The sequence below is a fragment of the Sarcophilus harrisii genome, chromosome 1 (assembly GCF_902635505.1).
Source record: "Sarcophilus harrisii chromosome 1, mSarHar1.11, whole genome shotgun sequence".
Lineage (NCBI taxonomy): Eukaryota > Metazoa > Chordata > Mammalia > Dasyuromorphia > Dasyuridae > Sarcophilus > Sarcophilus harrisii.
Window position 1 is genome coordinate 395,239,559 of NC_045426.1, and position 6,409 is coordinate 395,245,967.

Consider the following 6,409-nt stretch of genomic DNA (forward strand, 5'->3'; position numbering starts at 1 on the left):
CTGAGTGTGGATTACAACATATTATTTTCACTTCTTTTGTTGTTTGCTTGTTTTTTGTTTTCTATCTCACTTTTTTCCTTTTGATCTGATTTTTCTTGTGCAGTATAATTATGGAAATATGTATAGAAGAATCACATGAATCATCATGTATTTAACGTGTATTGGATTACCTGCTATCTCAGGGAGGAGGGAGGAGGAAGAAAAAAAATTTGGAGCACAAAGTTCTGCAAGAGTTAATATCGAAAACTATGCATATGTTTTGAAAATAAAAAGCTTTAAATTTAAAAAATATACATATTATTTAAAAAAAAATAGTTGTGTCCAACTATTTATGATGCCATTTGGGGTTTTCTTGGCAAAGATACTGGAGTGGTTGACCCTTTTCTTCTGCAGCTTATTCTAAGATGAGAAAACTGAGGCAAACAGGGCTAAGGGGTCACACAGCTTGAAAATGTTTGATGCTGGATTTGAACTCAGAAAGATGAGTGTTCTTGACTTTAGGTCCAGTGCTCTACTTCCCTACCAGCTGCTCCATGAAAATCATTGCTGCATGGTTTAATTAGAACACATATGACACTCTCTTCTGTCAGTGTAATGAGTTCAGTGACCCAATGAATTTCTCTCTTATGCTTTAGAATTATAGTATTTAGAGCTGCAAAAAATCTTAAGAGATTATCCAATTCACTTTTATTTTATGTGAGAGCGTACTGGATTTGGAGTCACTTGGAATTACTCCCTGTGACTTTGGGAAAGTAATTTAATTCCTCTAAATCTCAGTTTCCTTATCTATAAACATGAGAAAAGTAGAGAAGATTCATTATCTTTAAGGTCCCTTCCATTTCTAAAACCTATGGTTATTTTACAAAATGAAGGAGTTTAACTCCACAGGAGTTAAATGTATGACGGGGTCAATTCCTCCCCTCCTCCCTATTGTAAATTTAAGGTTCTATTAATGGACAAGCCAGTGAGCATCCAGGAAAAGTCTGAAGTACAGAAATTCTATCATAGCTTAGATGAGTTGAAGGGGTCCTTGGTCTCACAAAGGTAGAGTTAGATTACCTAGGCCCATTTCTTTTATTTTTATAGGTGATGAAGTTAATGCTTAGGAATCAGTAACTAATTAAATATCTTGCTGAGGGTCATGCTATAGTAAAGTTGTATGTAGAATAAGGATTTGAACCCTTAGTCTGACTCCAAATTCAGCTCTTATTCCACTACATCCTGCCACTTACATGTTTTATGACTAGATCACCTTTCTGACAAGTTCTATGGCTTCTAAGTAGACATTTGCTGAAACTCTGCCTCCAAAGCTGACACTTGTTGCACCTCTACTTTAGTCACCCCACTGCTTCTCCCACTGCCTCAAGCTTCCCTAGATGTCAGTCCCTGCAACACTACCCTGCTAGCCTCTACTGATGCATTTGGCTACTTTATTTCTATTTTAAAATTGTCTACTTAGGCTAGTCTTAAGTGATCAAATACCAGATTAAATGATTACTCCTTTTAAAAAAGGCCAGTTTTCTGGGGCATCTAGGTGGCACAGTGGATAAAGCAGCAGCCCTGAAGTCAGAAGGACCAGAGTTCAAATGTGAATGCAGAAACTTAGCACTTCCTAGCTGTGTGGCCCTGGGCAAGTCACTTAACCGCAATTGCCACAGCAAAAAAAAAAGAAAAGAAAAGAAAAGAAAAAGTCATGTTCTAAACCACAGTGATTCTTGTAGTACATCTGGCCTTATTGTACTGTGCAGAGAGTGTCAAAAGGCCCTTCGGGATATTAGTCTTCCTGTTTTCCAGAGAGTCCTCAGTTTTATGCTTGGTCAGATTACAGCAGCTTTTTTTTTTTTTTTTTTTTTAAATTTCTAATACCTTCCCTTCATTGATATTTCCAACTTATTCCACAAAAAGCTTGTAAATAGTTGTCAACATGCTGTATCCATCATTAGACTGTAAGGAACTTAAGGACTCTTACTTTGCTTTGTATTCCAGCACCTTAGCACACTGATTGGCACATAGTAGGTGCTTAATAAATTTTTATTGACATAATGACATTTTTCCAATTCAAGGGCAGGTAACATACATCTTGTCCCTTATACTGCATCTTTCTCTGAGAATATACCCATACCCACACATTAACCAGCACCCTGCCATACAAATAAGGGAGTACTAGAGAGGAATACTAGGTGGTGTGTGTTGGCATTCCTGAATTCATGGCAAAGCCTTACCCCTCCACATCCCTGTCTGCAGGTAAGACTGCTTAGATACTTCCAATGATCAGATTACTTTTTAATTCTTCTTTTTAGTAAGCCCTGATCTTCTTTTCTAGTCTTGCCCTATGGAACAAAACAGATTGCGTATAGCCTGTCCTCTATGGCTTTACTAATACTATACTCTATCCCACTCTTTCCCAGTCAGTAAACTTAAATGACTTACCATTTTGCAGTATCGAGGATTTCCTCCCTTATTTTCTTTTATCAGTTCATTTTAAATCTGTTTCACTGTATTCATCGTGTTTGTCATTTCTTATATAGCACACTAATAGGTCAAACATTCATACATAAACAATTTAGCCACTCTTCAAGTGAACATCTACTTTATATCCAGTTATTTTCTACCATAAAAAAAAATTGATATAAATATCTTGGTATATATGAAGCTTCTTTTCTTTATGACCTTCTTGAAGTATATGAAATTTTAAGTCAATATTTATATACATTTTAGTCACTTTACTTACAAAATTCCAAATTGCTTTGCAAAATCGTAGTCCCAATTCACAATTCTTCTAATAATTCATTAATGTACCTATTTTTCCATTAGCTCTCTACTATGCTCAGTTTTATCCTGACTTTCCCATCTTTTGCCATTTTTGTTAATTTTGGGGGGAAGGCAGAAGTGAAACCAGTCAATCAATAAGATTTACAAAGTGCTTATTATGTGCCAGACATTGAACTAATGCTAAAAACCTTAGGATCATTTTGAAAAAAATTTTTTACTATTAACAGGTTTCAAGTAACAAAGAAGTCTTAGTTTTATAAAATACCTACAGGAATGTACATTACTTAGTCTACATGATTTTATAAAATCACATCCCTTTTAGATACTTTATATGGTACCAATAATGTTGTAAAAGCTCAAAAGGGTTATATCAGTTAGTCTCTTTTTTCCACTTATTCATGTTTCACCCTACTCAAATTCTGCGTAACGATAATTTTGGCACTGGAATTTGCTTTTCATAGGTAAAAATGTTTTAAAGGAAAGGCATATTATTTGCATAAATAACCATAGTGCATTAGGTTTACCCAAGTTTTTAATGAAATGTAAAATCTAACAGCTTCTTGCTATCTAAGGAACAGAATGTCATCAAGAATGTTTTATAGACAAAGAAAATTTTCATGCCAACTGAAATAGTTATATAAAACAGATTAGAAATGAATTGAGGATTGTTTTTAAAAAAAATTTAGAGCATTCACACCTTATTTTTCAACTAACTAAGAGTTTACCTTTTTTTATTCAGTCATTTAAGCAGAATTTTGCACCCTCCAAGTGCAAGGCACTCTGTTAGTGCTGAGAAGTACTACAAAAAGGATAAAATTCAGATTTTACTTAGACCTAGAAGAAACGACAAGCATGCAAATAGCTAGCAGTTATGTAGTGATTTAATATTTGCAAAGTGTTTTTTTACCTTTACAACAACCCTGTGAGGAAAGTGTTATGATTATCATCCCCATTACACAGTTATGGAAACTGAGGCTGAGAGAGATTAAGTGGCTTGCTCAAGGTTACACACCTAGTAAATTTCTGAGATAGGATTAAAATGCAGGCCTTTTTGACTTAAACTTCTAAATTCTATCTGCTTAGCTACTTAACAGTTTATGGAATACAAAAAGCACAATACATTTAAAAAACAATACATAACTACAACTCAGTGGTCATTTCTGACTGTTTTATGAATATGGCTATCACATAATCCCCAAGTCCTGTGAAGGAGAGACATCCGAGTTCTTTCATCCAATGTTTGTTAAGTGCAGGACAGTACAGCAGGAAAGGTAGTGGTTTGTGATTTAGAAGACTTCAATGCAAATACCAGTTTTGCTACATTTATAATCTTGGGCCAATATTTCATCTCTCACAGCTTCAGCTTTCTCATCAGTAAAATGAGAAATATGACCTTATGGTTTTGAGGTCTCTCAATTATCACGATTTCCTCCTCAGAACACAATTCAGCTCAATACATTTTCCCAAAAATGGGGTCCAGAATTATACCAGTATTTATAGAGACTAAGTAGAGCAGGTTTCATCCTAGAGTGTCAAATAAGTTTAAAATTTTGAGTTAAAAGGGGTAAAAGTATAAAGCAATTTATATATCTAAACTTCCATTTTACGATAAATCTGAAACAATGATGGCATACCTCTAAATTTATGAATTGAGACAATGGGGAAATGGGTTCTAATTTTTAAACATGCACCTATAATTTTCTGATGGTTCATCTATGGTATGGCATAATTATAATACTCAATGGGTGAACTTTTAAACAACAGCACCATCTACTGCTTAGAAAGAATAATAGAATATTTTAACTTGGTAAGTGTTTTAATGGCATCTACCCAGTTTCTCATATGATTCAGTCTAGATGGATTCCACTTTATCAGTTTGGCTGTATCTCTTGCTTTTTCTTGTTTAATTTTAAGATTAAGGTTTTAAATATACACCATTAGTTAATGAATATATGTTTCATAAGCTTAAATTATGGTTCATTTATTATAAAACTAAACTTTTCTGGAGAAAAAATATTTTTGATACTCCTTCAGCAAAAATAGGAGGTACTCTACAGCTATTGAGTATTCATCATTTAATGATGTAAATTTGTAATCATAAGAAATTGACTTTCTTTACTGAACACAAGAAATGAACCATGGATTTACACTGCATGTCCTATCAATGTACTGGTTGATTCTCTTGTTCTCATTTATAAAAAAAAAAATGGTGGGTCTGATCATACAGACCAAACCCAGACTCAGATCTGGCTCTCTACCAATATCCTCTGACATCTCAAGGGACCACAAATATCTCCTTTCCTCCCATGTCTCTCCCCACATCACAAGCCTCTCAGGTGAAGGCCTTGATTAGCTCTCTCTATAAAATTTCTTGGAAAATTATGAGTTTCTTTCACAATCTACTAGCTTTACTACTGCAATGGCTATTCTTGTTTCTCTCTCTATTCCTAGAGATAACAATTAGTAACCATTTCGAAGAAAATTTCCCCTATTCCTTCCTCATGACCTTCCTCAAGACATTCTCTCCCTCCTTCCACCCATCTCCTAGTCTAACCTTACTGAATCCTTCCACTGTGGCCCCTGGAATTCTCATTACATAGCTAGCAAATTTCTCCTCATTGAAGATGTCTATTAATTCACACGGAGAGACAAAACCCTCTGTTTGCAATGTACTCCTTGCTAACATCCTCAGCACTAGCTATTCCCTTCTTTCAAACTATCACACTAGTTTTTAAGGGGAAATCCTCGCCCCACCATTTTCACTCAGCAGTCTCTCCCTTGTTTCCTTGACTCAGTAACTTTTTGAAGCCCACACAGAAAATTTCCAACACAAATTAAAGAAGCTGTAATATACTGACCTGCCCAGGATTTTTTTCATGCTTTTCCAAGGAGTTTGGAACCTGACTTACCACCGTCTTCTCCCCAATTCATGCCTTTATGTCAGGAACTTTATATTCATGTAGCTATCCCTAGTCTCACAATTTCTTAGATATTCTTAAGCCTCACTTAAGATCAATTCTTCATTCCACTTCAGCTACACATAAAGATTGTTGTATACTTCCTACAGCTTGAGTGAAAAATCTGACATTTCCCAGACTCTACTCCCTATGCTTCATCTCTCTGATATCTATTTGTCTCTCATTGAGATCTCTAATCCCTCCCAGATTCAGTATTCTCTCAAGCTTTTTCTCTTGCTCTGATTTAATCTGTCCATCTCCATTCCCAATTGTGATTTCAAGTCTATGCTGTCCCTGGAGTACTGAAAACTTTGCTCCCTTGTCCTGTTCTTGCTTGTGTTTTGCCAAACCTCAGCTATGGATGACTCCCATAAGTGCAGAGAAAAAAAAGTCCCACTAGTCTGCTGATTGGATACATTATACATTGATATTAACCACCCTCAATGCAGCACCTTGATGCAACAAAGTGATTTCTATTTCTCGCTAATTTATTAGTTTCACAAAAGCTATTCTAAACCTCTTTCCTCCTTAAGTCTTTCTATCCTTCTTTTTCAGTGTTTATTTTATTCAGAAGATCTAGGGAAGGGACAATAAAGCAGAAGAAATTTAGTACTCAAAAATCTTACAAAAATAAATGCTGAACACTACCCACATAACTGGAAAAATAAAATGCCACTGAG